The following is an 18,386-nucleotide window of genomic DNA, read 5'->3' on the forward strand; positions in this document are numbered from 1 at the left end:
AATCCCACATCTGGGTATTTACCCAAAAGAAATAAAAGCAGGATCTCAAAAAGATATTAGCACTGTTCATTGCTGCATTATTCACAGTAGCCAAAATGGGGAAACCACCTAAATGTCCATCGATGGAGGAATGAGGGGAAAAAAAGGCAGTATACATGTGTGCACACGTGAGCACATGCACATGCGTGCACGCACACACTCCAGAATATTATTCAGCCTTCAAAAAGAAGGAAATCCTGCCATATGTGACAGCATGGATGAACCCTAAGAACATTATGCTGTGTGAAATAAGCCAGTCACAGAAAGACAAATGTTGCGTGATTCCACTTATATGAGGTATCTAAAATAGTCAAACTCATGAAAGCAAAGGACAGAATGGTGGTTGCCAGGGGCTGGAGGGAGGGGGAAGGGGGAGGTGCTAATCAACAGGTATTAAATTTCAGTTACGCCAGATGGGTAGGTTCTAGAGACTCGCTGTAAGATACTGTACCTATTGCTAATACTGTATTGTACATTTAAAAATCTGATCAGACGGTAGATCGCATGTTGGGTTCTTAATACAGTTTAAAAAAACAATTTTTTTTTTAAATTGCAGGGCTCACGCCTCAGGAAGCATCTGTGATTTACCCTCTCCCATCAAATCGGTAGTCACATCTTTTGTTCAAATCCTGGATCAACTAGCATAGGACCAAAATCTGATACATGGTAAGCAATACAGCATAATGTACCTACTAACAAGGCTTGAGTGGCTTTGTTCATGGGAGGAAGGCAAACTTGAAAAGAGTAAGTACAACTCTGTGTAGTTATAAAGCCCCTTTTGGTCTAAATCATCCTCTCCCAGTGAAGTAGAGGGGGGCTGCTCAGGGCACACGTCACGGTCCCCACGTGGCAGAAGGAACTGAAGAGCACAAGTCCCTTTTTGCTGGGTTTGCCTAGAAGAGCCTCATGCCACACACAGGAAGTAGGAAAGGGGTCTCTGGAGCAGATTTCTTTTCTCCGAGTGCCCGCACATCGCGTTCCTTTACCATTGGATCCTTCCAGCGGGAAGCCCCTTGCCTCTCATGCAATGATGACGTCCCATCTGAGCACAGCAGTGACGCCCACGTGAAATATTCCACTGTAACCACACCCACTTCCCAGTTTAGATGAAGTTTAGATGGAGGCTCACCCTCTCTGTTAAAAGTAACATGATCTCATGTCCAACAGCCCAGAAAAAGCCCGTTCCGATACCAAGCTTCCCCTGCTGCTGTCCAAATCGATTCCTTTTTCCCCTTTTCTGGTGTCATGAGGGCAGGCAAAGGAAAAGCCAGGAAAACAAAGGTAGGAAGGTTACCCTGGAAAGCCTCTAAAATAATAGAATCTGAGAATCAACGGGAGTCTTCTTCCTCATGACTCAAGGCGTAAGGAATCAGTGCACAGGGGTGAAGGGTCACAAGGGGCAGACCCACCGAGCTCACGGTGGCCCTGACTTGGGGTGCACCCCTACCCCCTCCTCATCAAGCCCGAAAGACTGGCCTGTCCATGCGAATGACCCAAGAAGAAAGGGACCCCGCATCAGAAGGTTCCCGGGAAATCAGTTTCAAAGCCTCAGATTCTGACTGGGTAGAATCAGAACCCCTCTTCCCACCGAAACAACAACCACAAATAATGAACCTCCTATTGTCCCGGAACAGGAGGATTCGGGCAGGATCGTAAGACAAGAAGGTCTTCAAAAGCTTGACTCTTCACGTCCCAGCCTTCAGCAAACACCCCACTTACCCCATCCCCAAACAGAAGAGGCTTCTCGAGATCTCCAAACGTGCCATCCGCAGGGGCAGCTCACATTCTAGGTGAGAGGCTAGGATACAGAGCATCACACCCCATGGTACCAACCCTCCTCCTCCTCCTGGCCTTCGGGTCTAGAAAGGTGGGCCTCAGTCCACCGGGGTTCTACCTACAAGAGCAGACACAGGTAAAGAATGGGTTTTGTGCTCATTTTTTATATTCCTCTAGAGGTTGCAAGCTCCTCCTCTGAAACCTTAATGAGATAATACAGGAAAAGTACCTCATATGTTGTAGACACTAAATAAATCAGTTATTTAGTATTCATATTTTAATAGTCAAAGCATTTACCAGGCCCTTATTCCACTAAGGCTTTGTAGAAAGCACTTTGGCCGTGCTTATTTTTGCCCACCCAAATCTCACAATTTATGAAAGTCAGAATTCTCAAACACTATAAAGCGTATGATTCCAAGGTATCACATGAGGCTCTATGATCTAGTCCAAGATCTCACAAATCCATCCCGAACCATTAAAAAATACAGCTTTCCAAAAGTGATGACCTCTCCCCCAAAAGTTTTACCAATGAACGCCATGCTCATACTTTGTGTTCAAGCAAGAGAATCAAAATAAACCGGGGGAAGCGATGCTGTAAAACACTAAGGAAGATTATGGGCCCTCTTGTTCTCCATCCTCATAAAAACACCAGCTAAAACAAACAGCAGCTCCGGTGCTGTTAGTCAGTGCTCGGGGTCACAGCGGACAGGCCAGACCAAGGGTAGTTAGTTAATCAATCTGCTGTCTTGGAAAGTAACTCCATGGCAGAGGCCAATTCACTCCACAAAATGTAAACCAAGACTCACTCCTTGGGCAGAACAGCAAATGATGTTGGCACCATACCATAAAGCCTTTTCCCAGATCACAATCCCTTCCTGTGCCCTGTTCAGCACTTTGCAACACTGGATGCCTAAATAAATCTTAACTAATTATGCCATATATTCCCCAGGATCTTTTTAGTGGAGAAACCCCACGGAGCAAACAGCTAAAGTTTGGTGACTTCAATAATGCTATAATCCTTTGTGCAGGAATATTAACCAGCCGACCTCCTCTGCCCTGTGTTCTTCCTTTCCCTTCTTGGTTATGAGACCAGCCGTAGCATCCAACAATCCACACTTCCCCCCAAAGCACAGAGGAACTGCAAGCTTAGGAAAAATATTCTAGGAAAATGCAGCGGCAATACAAAATCGATACGGTGATCACCAGCCCCGTCTACCTCCCAGTTAAATTCTGGAGTAACTAAACACACTTTGCCTTTAAAGAAGCAACCCCACTAACTTACAAACCAGTTTCTGCCAAGTTTTGAGCTTTGTACCCGTTTCATTTGTACCCTAAAGACAGCAAAAAAAAAAAAAAAAAAAAAAAAAGGAAGGAAGAAAGGAAAGGGAGGGAGGGACGGAGGAAATAAGAACAGAGAAGTGAGACCCTCAAGGAGGTGAGATGAACTGAAGGAAAAAATAACAATGATCCCAGGAAGATAAGATTAAAAGTGGAGGGGAAAAAATATACAGCCAGTTTACCACCAATCAACTAGGATAAGATGAAAATACTGAAAACACGGAAAGTGCCCCTGGTAATTCCATCTCCCCATAATGAAGAAAAAACAAATGATAGAAGCGTTATTGTTTTATTCTGTTGAAATAACCTTGAAGGAAGGCACTGAGCGAACTACGGTATTGGAAAAGGGTAGGAGAGGAAAATACTCAATGTACTACAATTTAATAAGTGTCTACTTTGTGCCAAACCACGAGACAGGTACCTTACATGAAAACTCATAGAGAAATCTCACAGCAGCACCCCCAAAGCAGTTTTCATTATTTCCATCTCACAGTAGGGGAAATGCAGGCTCAGAGAGGTTAGGTAATTTTCCCGGGGCCACTCAGCTAAACGTGACAGAGCAGGAATTCAAACCCAGCTCCTCTGACTCCGAAGTTCTTGTTCTTATACTGCCACATACTCAGAAAGATTTTCTGAGAAAACCAAAATGCCAAGGCTCATGCATTAAATATGAACCAAAATGAAACATTCTTCCTCAGTCATTACAGCAAATTTGCTGTGCCTCAGTACAAAGTTAACCTGTACTGTTAAGCGGGTTGAAAGCACCTCCAATTCACATTAAATTACCAGTAAGTCTTGTGTAAGTTCTAGTTAGATGTTTCTAAAACAATTTCGCAGGGTGTGTCCCAGTGAATATACAAAACCCACCTTACAACAATTTGATCCAACGTGTGTAATACTCAAGAATACAAGGTATGTTTTCATAAAACTAAAAAACATTATGTCAAAAACACATAAAGATAAATATATAATGTCTTCTTCCATACAACTAGTAGACTCAGTTACTTAGTTTTAAAGGATCTTAAAATCTTTTTTGACAGAGTTCCACAAGGCAGAATTTTTTAAATGCATGTAAATTTAAAAGAAGTAGTGTTTGTTTATGCTTCATTTAAAATACAAACAAAACCAAAGTTGGGTCTTTCAAAAGACCAATAAAACTGATAATACTTTAGCAAGGCTGATCAAGAAGAAAAGAGAAAAAAGGCACAAATAACCAATGCCAAAAATGAAAAAGGAAACATTTCTACAGATGCTATAGTCTTTAAAAATATTATGAAAGAATATTATGTGTAACTTTATACCAATAAATTTTTAAATGAAATGGGAAAATTCCCATTTAAAAAAACAAAAACAAAACTAGCTACTAAACCAAGATCGTCTTAACGGTCCTATTTCTGTTGAACAAATTGAACCGGCAATAAATTAAAAAAAAAAAAAAATTCAAATAGCCAGAGCCAAACCAGGTTATTTATGGGAGAGGTAAAGGAACCATAAGAAAAAAAATTGATACAGAAGTTGTAACACCTGCAAGGTCATATAGTAGAATTAACCTAATTTCAAATGTCTGCGTGATGATGTCCCCCAGCAGTCCCACATGACAGTGTCTAGAAACCTTTATGAATAATATATTCCCTTTTCTCCAGCGGAGGATTACTGTTCCATAAAACTCCACCAACAAGGGTCTATTAGTCAGTTTAACCAGAACTATCACCAGATCCATTCTGGTTGTCTTTGCTGTTGAGTGAGTTGCTAAAGGTTCCTTGGGAGGCAGGAGGAATCAACAGCAAGTTCATATCTACCTGCATGTTCTTCTTGAGCCCATAGCAAGCTGGAAAGCAGGGGTCCAGCAGCTTTGACAGCCTGGCCCGTGCAACCTGTTGTTCTTCCCTGGGACATATCTAGACTGGTTGAAAAGTAATTTCATTTTACTTCTGTATCATAAACTTCAGGGAAGCTGAAGGGTGAAAGCAAACTGTGTAAAACTGTGGCCACAGCTGTCCCCTGAGCCCCGAAGTTCAAGTGGAAGGTGGGCTGGGAAAGCCAGGTTCTTCCGTTCTGGTATTAGAAGAATGACAGAATCAGCTACTAACATCCACCTAATCGCACCCACCCCAGAACTGGGAGAAACATTTGTAAAATAAAATTTGGTTTTCTACAAATATAGTGAGATCCACACATTTATTCACCTTCTTTTCTGGCCCTAAAAGTAAGACAATTCTCTAAAAATTCTTACAAAGCATTAGCTTACAAAACACACACACACACACACACACACACAGCTCCCACAGCTCTGTACTAACCTGCTGATCAGATATGAAATAGATGACACAGATAATAGTTAACCCTAAAGCCTCCATCTAACTCCCTCTGCAGTGAGTAAACACCACACATGTCAAAGGAAAGCTCCTGAGGGCCTCGAAATAAAACCTAAAGAATGTTTGCACTTGGCCAAGTTCATCGTTTGCTGAGACATATGAAGTGTCTCTTGCAATCATCCCAATCCCAGTACCACCCTCCACCCAAACTTCCTCTCCCCTTCCCAACCGAAATTGACTTAGGCAATCAATCTAAAGATAAACCAGCTGCCACAGAAAAACTAACATTTCAAAAAAAAAAAAAAAAAAAGATCCACATAAACAGATAACACCTCAATAGCCAGGGAAGCCTTGAAGCTGAACTCACTTAAATCAGACACAAAATTAACGAGAAACCGAGACTTCCGATGGATGCCTCACTCCAGAACTCCCATCCAGGAGCCTGCTGCGTGCCACAGCTTCAGATATTCCTTTGGAAGTTTCTGTCACTTAAATCCCAAGACTTTCACGGGATTCATTTTCAAAGACACTGAGCTGTAATTACTGAACACGCAGCAGGACCTGCGGGGACAGGGCGCATCTTTGGTGGGTAACATGATCCCACAGTCTCCTTCCCGATCCCGGACTCGGTGCGCGGTCCCTGGTTACAGAAGGCAAGTGAAGCGCTTTCGAAGCCCGAACCCCTTTTCCCTGACGCTAAAACTTACATGGGTGGCGTCGCTGGACAGCCCCAGGGCAGCGTGGAGTCGCGGCTCGCCAGCCCCGGGCGGGGGGCTCGGGGCGCACAGGTCCCCGCGCGGCAGCTGTAGAACCCGGGGCTCTCATCACGCCTCTCCTAGCCCAGAGCCACCCTCCGAGGCTGGCCCACACCACCCAACACAAAGAAATTTGCCGGTGAAAAGAAAGGGTTTTTAAATTCAAGCTCACCACTGCTCAGCAAGGCGAACTCGCTGCTCCCGTCTTGCCTCCCATCTCTCAAACTTCCAGCAACAGAAATGAGGAAGCAGCAGCCGTCCCCCGGCTTCTGGCAGTGGGAGTGGGCGTAACTTGTGAAGTTTCGTGCTATGATGAATCTGGTCATTTGGGTGTGTTGGAGAGGGTTTGTGGCTCCTCCCCGCCCACCGTCACCTCTCTCCTCTCCGCCTCCTCCAGTTTAATTCTCCCCTTTGGAACTGGCAACGCCGCAAACTCCCCTGCGCTCAGCTCCTCCCATCCTTCGGGGAAATTAATTCCTAACAGGTTTTAACCATTTTACAGATGAACCTGGTCGCCCTGCAGAAAGCCTAAGTTCTTGTCAAATTATTTTTCGATAGCACATGGCAAGAAAGCAGTGCCCCTTACCGGATTTAAGAGGCTATAAATCTTCAATAACTGCTCCGCACCCCCTCTTCCCCGGCAGGAATGTGGGCGCTTCAGCAAGTGGAGACCTAATTCCTGAACATCTAATTTAAAACAGTGGAGGACAGGGAAAAAAGAAAACAAACAAACAAAAACAAAAACCAAAAAACGCCTTTCAGGGCTTCCCTGGTGGCGCAGTGGTTGAGAATCCACCTGCCGGTGCGGGGCACACAGGTTCGAGCCCTGGTCGGGGAAGATCCCACACCCTGCGAAGCAACTAAGCCCGTGCGCCGCAACTACTGAGCCTGCGCTCTAGAGCCGACGAGCCACAACTACTGAGCCCACGTGCCACAACTACTGAAGCTCACATGCCTAGAGCCCGTGCTCCACAACAAGAGAAGCCACCACAATGCAAAGCCTGCGCACCGCAAAGAGTAGCCCCCGCTCGCCGCAACTAGAGAAAGCCCGCATGCAGCAACGATGACCCAATGCAGCCAGAAACAATAAATAAAATAATAAAATAAATAAATTTATTTTTAAAAAACACCTTTCAGCTGGCTATCTTTCCTTTAAAGCTTATTACAAAATATTTCAGATATACAAAAATATATTTGAAAATAATATAATGAACCATGCAACATAAAAAATTTAAATTACCAATCTTGTTGAAGCCATCTGTAAACACCTCCCTGAAATGCATCCCCCTTTTCCTCCTCTTTGAAATATAACTGCTATAAATTTGATTTCCCATGAGCAATTTTTATATCAGTTTCTAAAAATTCTAAAGGACACATGCTAACAAAGTGCACCCGAAAGCAATCCAATGAGTATCCTTCGGCTGGGCTTGCTCTTTATTTCCCAAACAGAAGTTAAATTAAGTAAAACTTAAAAGGACTACACATTAAATGAAGCCTCAGGTGGCTGGTTAAAGAGAATGAAAGAAATCACAGTATAAGAAAATAGGATATCTGGAATGACAAGCAAGAGGCCTATCTGAAAGAGTTGAAGCATTCATGGATGAAATTGATAGATTAATACAGCACTATCACTTTACAAGGTTAATAGCTGTGTCAAAAGCCAAGGATACTGACCCGCATTGCAAGGGGCTTTTTTCAAACAAACAGCCTACAGAAATAGAAACACAGCATTCATCCTTAAAGAAGTCCTAATTGCTCAAGGGCCTGCCAGAGTTATTACAGGCTGGGAGCAATACTCAGAAAAGGGAACCTTCAAGATAATCATGATAAAAATCAAAATGGTAAAAACCACGATCCGTTCAAAATTGAATAAGAAGTAGATGCCTAGTTCATCTTTATATTCCCAGTACCTTGCAGAGAAGCTAGCATACGTAGAAATTTAATAACTATTTGATAAATGAATGAAGCAAACAAACAAAAGAATGCTCATGAAGACTTCTGAAGGAGCAGAATGAAAAAAGAAGAGAGTGTTTGGATAGAGCAGTGGTCCTTAACAGGAGGTGACTTTGCCCCCAGGGAATATGTAGCAATATCTGGAGACATTCTTGGTTGTCACGACTTGGGGGTGCTATTAGCATCTAATCGGTAAAAGTCAGGGATGCTGCTAGCCATCTTAAAAAGCACAGGAAAGCCTCCTACAGCAAAGAGTTATGTAGCCTAAGATGCCAAAGCTGCTAGTGAGAAACTCTCACATAGAGGTTTCACTATCAACTGTCGATTAATTGACTTATTCCATCTATGACCATCAACATTATAAAGAGACTCTCCTGGGACTTACGAAAATACAGCATAGCATTTCTCCTTCATTTCCACTGTGCAGCATTTGATGGCTGAGGACCATCTATTGTAGGCTCAGAAGAAACTGGGCACTGGGGTCAGAATCAGTAAAGCAGTTTACTGGCTTGGGGCACAGCCTCAGGTCCATGCAGCTCACTAAGCCAACAACTTGTGTTGAATTTGGATGATGATAATCAAGAAGGGGTTGGGAGGAAGAGGATGGAAAGCCAGAGTATCAGCTTTAGAATCACTGCATGGTTGGGGAAGGAGGCATGGTGTGCAAAGTGAAAGAGATGTGAAAGATACACAGGGTCAGGCTTATCCCGGACACACCAGTCATTTCTCTATTGACAGTCATTAGCAGGAGACACTCCATTGAGAACAGGCAGGACATTTAATCTCATTACAGCTTATCGAAAAGCAAGTTACAAATCACTTACAGGAAAAAGAATGCAAGCATCACAAAGTTTACCGGTCAGGGTGAAGGACTTACAAAGTGGAGACATCTTTTCTACAGGTTTTTCTGGTCTCATCATTACCTAAGAAGTATTTCTTTTAACTGGAAGGCCATTTTTTTTTTTTCTTTCTTGAATAAGGAAGCGTTTTGCTGTTGCCGGGGTGAGGGGGGTGGGGGGGGGGGGTGGCCAGGCAGGGGCAGTGGGTTTTTTCATCTTGAATCCCCCTTGAAACCTAACAGATGGTAGGTTCTCAATAAATGCATGTGGGATTAAACCGAAGGAGTACCCCACTTTATTGCTCACCTCTCAGGCCAGGAAATAAAGAGTCCCCTATACTTGCTTCTGGGGGAATCCACAGGGCACCCTGAGTTCAAGAGTCTGAGTGACCTGTGAGCGCATATAAAACCTGCTGGTTTCATTCAGTGGCTGACAGATTGCCAAAGACCTGACACAGGTGAAAGCCCATCAAGATCAGAACCCAAGAGGTCCCCAAGCAGCGGCCACCAGCCTCACAGTGGGACGTCTCTGTGCACCAAAGCGCTTACTCCTATAACAGAAGGAAGAGTGCCAAGCTGTGGGTCCCCTCCAAACACCACTTGACAAATTGGCGTTAAGGAAGACACTTGAGCCCTCCTTAAGTTACCAGCTTCTTAACCTGAGGTTTCTGATGCCACTCATTTTGCTTTTAAAAAGTCATATGAATTTAGGAAAAGAAAAAGCGACCGCAGTTATGAGCCGGACCAAAAGAAATGAACTTAGGCATGAACGTACAGTATTTCTGGTCCAGAGAAATGCAACCAGTAGAGGGCGCACAACTGACTTTTGTTTTTAACAATTACCCACCATCAGGATAAACCTGGGGACGATGTTAAGTGAAACAAGTTACAAAAATAATCACGCACTACCACATATGGGAAAAAAAAAAAAAAAGATTAAAAGCTAGCCTCCTCATTTTATAGGTCTGATTTCAGGTCTTCAAAATATATACTGTTTTCCAAATTTAAACGGCACCATAATAGCATAATTCAACATTTAAGTAGATAAGATAGGCCCCGAACACAGCATGTTTAATTTAAAACTAAAATGTTTTTCTTTTCTTCCTAGGAATGAGCAAAATTAAACTTGCTCCATAATTTATAATGCTCTATTTTACTTTTATTATTTTTAGTTTCATGTTGGGTAAGAAGTTTTTCATATGCTAATGTCCACTGTAAATGTTTTCAAAAGCCTTTACTAAGTGATGGTGCTAGACCAACACCACCATGTCACTAGTCCAAAAATTTGGAATATATTTCCAAAATGTTTATTTTCACTTATATTAAAAGTCATCCAGCATTATTCTTCCTATTTCTGTAGACTCTCAAATTTCCACAATCTGATTCAATCCGCTTAGTATTTCACTATTGAAAGGCTTAGAATTATTTGCAGATATAAAGTTTGTGTCTCCTTCCTTTTGAAAAATATAAATTAAAATGTTTAAAAAAGAAAAAAATAATTTTGAAAAAAACTACAAGCCACGACGCCCTTATATGGTATTTATACTGTAAATGGATATTACACAAGGGCTAGCTCAACAGACATAATTAATTATAATTACTTACTCACTCAATTAATACCTGTTGGGAAACAACATTTGGTATGTGGGGAAGAAAGCCACAAAGGGTTAAACTTCTCTCCTTCCCTTTGTCAGTTGAATTTACACTAAGAAACAAAAAAATTCCAGAGAGTTTATCTTCCCCAAAGACTTTTACTCAGTCTTTAACTTGCTTAGATCTACAATTGCATTGTAGATCTCACTGCATACAGCTATTGCATTAGATCTACAATAGCTGGCTTTTAAAATTCCTTTTAAATTGTGCTCTCAACAACACAAATGCCTTCCTTAAACAAGAAGCTTCTGGATTATCTGTTCAAGGGTCTTCAAAACCAACTTGCTCAGGAATCAAGGCAGCTTAACCCAAAAGCATTACAATCAGCTGAACTGACAAGGTCTGCAAAGTTGTTACCAGTGCCTGCAATGGAGCTTCCCACCACCTTCCCCAGCTTGCATATGGAGCTAGGAAGGAGGGTTCCCAGGAACAAGGTAAGCAGTGCTCACACCAACCTGCCATCACCTGTGTCACCTTGTATCAGCAACAAAGCTGGGGAGAAAGTGCGTTCTCCTCCTCAAGTTAGGTGACGCCCAGAAGGGGTGTTAATTAACACAGTCAAATGAGCTGAATCCAAATAAAAAGACCATTCCCCAGCATAATTACAGATCCAAACACAGATCCCGTTAATCCTATGATGTCACTATGGAAATTGAGAAGCTTATTCATGAATACATTTTGCAGCTGGCTGACAGCTGATTGCCAAAATCAATTTTTTATATTTGAAACTGATTGAAAGTCTAAATATGGATCCATCCCACCCACTCCCGGGCTTGGTGATCTGAGGGTCCGCTCAGGAAACTGACATGTTTGAAAACCCCTGATTCAGCCCTGGGTGAGGCCTTCCTTCTCTCTGAGAGAAAACCAAGGTTCGTCCTTTCAGGCAATGTCTTGATATGCAAAGCCCTCATTAAATCTGATTTGATACAAGAACGTTTTACAACTTTAAACTCTGCACCCACCAAACTTAGAGACTCTTAACATAGTTTTCTCTGTCTGAAAACCGAATGCCTAACCAATAAGCAGAAATATTCCTGAGAAATACAACGTCTGCCAAAAAGAGGCCAAGTAAACTCTAATAGTTTGCTTTTAGAGGCCACCTCCAGAATACACTGCAGTGACTTGAGTGTGTGGCAAGTTCCCTAAAATCTGGAGGCTTCACTTTCCTCAACAATTTAAATGATGGTGTTCAAATTAATCTTCTCTGGCTTCCTAGCTCTATCTTCCAATTATTATGTTTCCATGATTTTAAAATTCCCATTGGCTTTCGCTGCCCCAAATTACATTTCTTTACAGAAGAACTTTTATCTCACATGCCAAGGTCAACAGTTTCAGGACTCAATGGTGGCCCACATACCTATAACTGAACCCACGCTTGTAACTGGAAGGGTGAAGGGGAGAGGGGAGGAAGTGCAACCAGAGGATAAAGGTAACAAAGAAGACAGAGGAAAAAGTCCGTGAACTCTTAGCCCCTACTAGCAATCGCCCATATGGGGCCAGATGCTGTCCTACCCACACACACAGTGAAGCTGTTGGTTCCAAGGGCCCTGTGTGCCTTGCACAAGAGGTACATGTGGTTGCTGGGGGTGAGAGCATCTGGGTTTTCACTGGTGTGGGATCTTTCAGGCACCTCTCTGCTTGGCCACAATAAACACTAATAATTACCATTGGCACTAAGAGTCGGATCACGCTGAATAACGAATGGACAAAGATAAGAAGTTCTAATTTTCAGAACTGCCTTCTTTCCAAAGAACATGTAGCCAGGATAACCTTACCATTCAGTACACTGTAGAGCCTCTTGGAGAAGCCGGGTCAGGGAGCATTCCCACTGGGGAGGCCTCATCTGGTCCAGGTGAGAAACTTAAAGCAAGCCATCCAGCTTCCCCTTCAGTAAAATGGGAAGTTGAAATCGATGCCTTTTGACAATGGGCTGCATAGGTTAACAGGCTCTGTATGGGCACATGCCTAATATTTTCCCTAAACAGTAAAGGGCACTACACAGGCAAAGTCAGTTTTCAATCAGGAAATAAGCAAAGCCTGTATCTCAAGCTATGATAGTGTTTAGAATGTTTTTGATGTTTTTATGTTGATATTACTACAATATTTTGGTAATGGATAAAGTATAGTTGAGACACTAGTTACATGTCAGATAAGAGAGCGGTGGCCCTTCCAAGACCCCAGAGCCACAGAGAGACCTCTTGAGCCCTCCCTATCGAGTCCCTATTGTGGAGAAGCATCAAGTCCCCTCAAGAGTGTCACTTAACAGTGAGCCACGTCAGCCCTTGGCGCTCACCAGGGACAGCTAATAAAATAGTATTTGGTTTTGTTTTTCATGAGTGAGAATACTTTTTACTTTTATTTTATATTAAAATACATCAGTAATTGTCATTTCACGTTTTCTGGACCAGAACATATCCAGGTGAAGCTGGGTGGGAAGGACACACCAAGCACTTGGGTACAATGGTGAAGTGAAAAGGACCGCACCCACAGATGCATTTCTAACACCTGACACCTGACAGAGTTCTCTGCTAGTGACAGGGACATAATCAATTAAAATTAGGGGACTTCTAATGCTGGGAACAGGCTAATGGGAATCCACTTGTCTTGCTTTCCCTTCCAAGCACACAGGCATGAGATTTTACGGTCTCTAGGAGCACAAGGTGCCATTTTCCCCAAACAAAGATCCAACTGCAAAGGTTATTTTCAGTCAGGAAATACAACAAGCCTATATCTCAAAATATTAAATGGCCTGAGGTAAGGCAATAGACACATGGAGGGTCACAGACCCATATACATAAGCGCAGAAAGGGGGGAGGGGATCTTACAAATCACTCATTCATCTGAGGTCAGAGGGTTAAGTGACCCCTGTCAGGTTCACAGAATAAAATGATGGCAGATTCAGCCTAGAAGCCAGATCTACTGAAACAAACCTGCTGTACATTCCACCAACTCAATTATTACCTCCTTTTTAAAAAAATTCCATAAAATAAACATTAAAGACAGTATATGCATATATAATTCTGTCCCAACAGTACAAAAGGCATATATAAATTAAAAATGATATACATTGATCCCATCTGAAACTAATAGCAAACCATAATAACTGGATGCATGAGAAATTCCTTGGCTTAATCCCAAGCAAGCAAACAAGAGGATCAGAGACCTGGGATGGAAGGATACAGTCAAGCTAGGATGGCTGAAGGCAGGCTGATTCACCAGCAGACAGCATCCTCCCAAATGCCTGTGGTAAGCTTGGCAAGACTGTGGGGGAAGCCTGGCAGAGACATGGGACACGTTCATATACGCCCAAGGGGTCATGGGGGCGCCATGGTCAAAGACAAGGACTCCCCCAATTAGGGAAGTCCTACTCTTAGAGTCCCGAGAAGTTAAAATATATCTCTATAGATGCTGCAAAACAGCATCATTTCTCACTTGTACATGAATGTTCACTGCAGAATTATTCACAATAGGTAAAAAGTGAAAACAAACCGGGTGTCCATCAGCAGGTGAATGGATAAACAGAATGTGGTCGGATCCACATAGTGGAATATTACTCAGCCATTAAAAGGATGGAGTTTTGATTCATGCTACAATACAGACAAACCTTGAAAATATTATGCTAAGTGACAAGGTCAGACACAAAAGGACAACTAGTGCATGATCCCACTTATATGAAATATCTAGAATAGGCAAATTCACGGAGAGAAAGAGGAGATTAGAGGTTACCAGACGCTGAGGGGCAGGGGAAATGGAGAGTTATTGCTTAGTGGTTACAGTGTTTCTTGGGGTGATGAAAAAGTTTGGGACGTAGAGAGCGGTGATTGCTGTACGACATTGTGAATGTAATTACTGTCACTGAATTATACACATAAAAATGGTTAAAATGGCAAATTTTATGCTATATATTTTTTACCACAATTTTTTTAATGATTCAAAAAATACATATCATTTTCAACCTACTGGTTCAGGTACAGGTAGCTTTTCAAAATACTGCTGTTAAAAACAAAAGTAATCGAAACTTTAAGCACATTAACCAAGCTTTAAAAGGTGCCTTTCTCCTTGTCACATCACCAAGATCTTAATCCTACACCTAAAAGAGCAAATTTTTCTCGGATTGTAAGTGATAAAATGGGATTGTCTAATCTATAAAATTAAATCTCTTATAAGCATGAAGACAAAACGAGGCACACCTTTGCACATCGAGAGCTTTCCCAGGTGCCAGGTGTCACACCTGTACGGAATGTCATGGATCCACTTCCAGCAACCCATCCCAATCCCAAATGTCAAAGCAGAACATGAAGACAGAGAGGGTGGGATCTAAGTCCAGAACCGAAAGAGGAGGAAATAAATCAAATTCAAATTACCAACTGAAAGTACTAAATGACATACATTTTAACACACCACATTTTACACATTTATCCCATTTAACAGACCTAGACTGGCCAGGAATTCCTTTTCTGGTCACAAGCCTATCACCTAAATTTTTGTAAAGCCTCAGTCCCTCATCTGTAAAATGGGTTATAATAGTATTTCGCTCGTGAGGCTATGCAAGGCTGTCACTGACATTTCCTGAGTACTTTGTGAAAACCATAGGGCTGGGGTCTGCTCATCTATTTTTGTACCTGGTCCTCATGCCAACTCAACAAAGTGCTATGACTGGACCCATTTTACAGATAAAGAGACTGAGACACAGAGGTTAAGTGAGCTGCCCTGCCCGAAGCTACTCAACAAGTAGGAGGCAGGTCTGAAAGTCTAACTTGGTCTCGCTTAGGCTGGAACCCCACCTCTCCAGATCTCATTGCTACAGCTGGCCTGTAGCCTTGTCATCACTGACCTGGGCAGCCTCACATGCATTGCATTTGTTTGTATTATTCTTATCACCTTTAGTGTTCAGACTCTGGGCTCACAGAGTCACAGAGCTGAGTCTGATTCCTGAAGCCTGCACTTACTCACGGGGTACCTCATCTCCCTCCCAAGGCCAAATGTAGCGGGAAAGGAACATATTTCAGGGTTTGTCATGAAGCTCCTAGAAGGTAATCATCACCCTGTCTGAGAAAGATGACCGAACAAAGTATCTAAGATGAGCAAGTTAAACTGGGCAATAGTCAAAGAATATGCATAATACACATGTAGAAAATTTCTAAATACATTCAAAGGGGACTTTCGCATAAGCAAGATCTCCTGCAAGAGGCAAGTTCAAGGTCTGGGTTGAGATAATGAACCATCGGGTGGGTATTTTATACTAACCTATGTGCAATGTTGGTTCACAGCCAAAAGAAATACATCATGAGCAGAATCTTGCTTGAGCTCAACCAGCTCGCACTCTCCCAGACTTCCCGGTAAAGCACAGCAGGTGATTCACAGGATGACACACTGCTCTTGACGTAGGTACCAAGAGTTACGCGTGCCTACTGGTCGGTATAGACGAGGCTCACGCAAGCAGGCTGACTGCTGCTTCACTAGATCACCTGAAACACCACAGCTCAGTCTTCCACTCCCAGCTTCGTGGCTTCTGAGAAAAGGAATTTCTAAGCATCGGGTCACAAGGGTGCCAACCCGCCAAGCTTGAGAATCCTTGCAGGGGGCTGGCTCGGCTTCAACGCATTCACACAACTTGCTCAGGCTTGGGCTTATGACTCAGACTCCTCACTCCTCCCAAAGCCCTGTATCCTGACAGCCTTTGTTGGTTTTTCTGGTCACAGGTGAACTCAGCCCATTAAAGAACAGCTGTAATCCCGTGCACACATAACTTTCCGTTGGCAAAAATTAGTCAGGTCGGCTGGGTGTGAGGTCAGCAGCCTCCTGAAGGAAGACCCCCTACCCCCCCACCAAATATCAAATATAGCTGTTAATGAACTGCCCATTTCCAGTCTCAGAGACACTACTAGCACAGACATGAAGCCTACTGACTCAGTGGACTTCAATAACCAAAAACAGTATTCTTGGCCTTTGGCATCAGCATGGGATTTTGTTTTCATAAGGCCACGGTGCCAGCTCCTGCTATTTGCTCCCATGGGGCCCAGCATTTGTTCTAAATATACATGGACCACAGATCTGAGCTCTTTATTCAAGGTACCTTCTCTGTGAGGTCCTCCCAGCCACTCCCCCAACTGCCTTCCCCCACCTCTCTCCCCCGACACATCTCCTTTCCCACTTCCCTGCTTTATTTTCTCCTCCTTTATACACACACTAAATCTTTTCTTATTTTCCCATTTTCTTATTTATTGTTTCTCTCCCCACCCCCTAGAATGTAAGTTCCACAAGAGCAGGGACTTTTATCTATTTTTCTCTCAACTCTATCTCAAGTACCTAGAAGAGGGCTTGGTACATGGTGGACCCTCAACAAATATCTGTGGACTGAAACTGAATACACCCTCGTGAGGATAACCAAGCATGATCAAGACCACCCAGGCCTGAGATCTCTCCTTAAACCACACAGCAAAGTTCTCTGCCGCTTGCCTTTAGAATCCCACATAGCAAGAAGGGAAATAGTGAACAAGGGGAGAAGTATACATCTATTCCACCAATACACAAATAGCTGGGCTTTGCAACTTGTAACCCTCACTAAGAATTTTCAAGACACCGCGTGCTGAATCTCCAAAATACATAGGGTTGTTAACAAAAAGGGGGAAAGATACCAATAATGCCTCCATATAGTCAACCTCAAGGATCCCACCCTCAATTCACTGGCTCCCATCCTCCCGGACCACTCCCTCTCAGACCCGAACCCAAATACCCCTCCACCTTTTGCTGGCCCTCACAGCCTTGCTTCCTCACGGTCCTCCATGGTCCATCATTAAATTCTCTTTCTTACTTCCTTGCCCCTCTATTACTTGGTCACATCTGTTTGGCAAATATGCCAACGTGGTGAAATCCAACAAAGTGCCTGGTTTGCACCTGCACCCAGACAGTTGACTCTGGCTGAGGGGGAAAAAAAAACAAAAAAACAACCCACTTGTCTTTCTTTAAACCCATGACCACTAATATCAGGTGCCTTTAAATGAAATCAGCCATCTCCCACCAAAGTTCCCAGTCCATTCACACCCACTCATGAATGCACCCCAATGTTCACTGCAGCACTATTTACAATAGCCAGGACATGGAAGTAACCTAAATGTCCGTTGACAGAGGAGTGGATAAAGAAGATGTGGTACATATAAACAATGGAATATTACTCACCCATAAAAAAGAATGAAATAATACCATTTGCAGCAACATGGATGGACCTAGAGACAGTCATACTGAGTGAAGTCAGGTAGAGAAAGACAAATATCATATGATATCATTTACGTGTGGAATCTAAAAAAAAAATGGTACAAATGAACTTATATACAAAGCAGAAATAGACTCACAGACATAGAAAACAAATGTATGGTTACCAAAGGGGAAAGGTGGGAGGAGGGATAAATTGGGAGATTGGGATTGACATATACACACTACTATATATAAAATAGATAACCAATAAGGACCTACTGCATAGTACAGGGAACGCTACTCAATACTCTGTAATGGCCTATATGGGAAAACAATCTAAAAAAAGAGTGGATATATGTATATGTATAGCTGATTCACTTTGCTGTACAGCAGAAACTAACACAACATTGTAAATCAACTATACTCCAATAAAAATAAAAAAATTAAAAAAAACCAAAGTTCCCAGTCCATTCACACCCACTCATGAAGTTCCCATCTACTCTTCTCTTCCCAGACGCCCGATCA

General features: G+C 42.8%; 1 protein-coding gene across 8 annotated transcripts in view; it reads right to left on the reverse strand.

The window, feature by feature from the left end:
• The window catches only part of TIAM1 (TIAM Rac1 associated GEF 1), a 407,741-nt gene that overhangs the window by 196,983 nt on the left and 192,372 nt on the right, over window positions 1-18,386 (reverse strand). For 2 of the 8 annotated variants that reach the window (XM_007183690.3, XM_028166881.2), the window contains exon 1: window positions 6,396-6,556. The exons of 5 other annotated variants lie outside the window; for them this stretch is intronic. The gene's annotated coding sequence lies outside the window, so the exon portion shown is untranslated. Of the gene's footprint in view, window positions 1-1,758; window positions 1,777-6,395; window positions 6,557-18,386 lie in introns of those variants that run through there. One more of the 8 variants, XM_057545318.1, reaches the window with a different exon arrangement.

The sequence above is a fragment of the Balaenoptera acutorostrata genome, chromosome 4 (assembly GCF_949987535.1).
Source record: "Balaenoptera acutorostrata chromosome 4, mBalAcu1.1, whole genome shotgun sequence".
NCBI lineage: Eukaryota > Metazoa > Chordata > Mammalia > Artiodactyla > Balaenopteridae > Balaenoptera > Balaenoptera acutorostrata.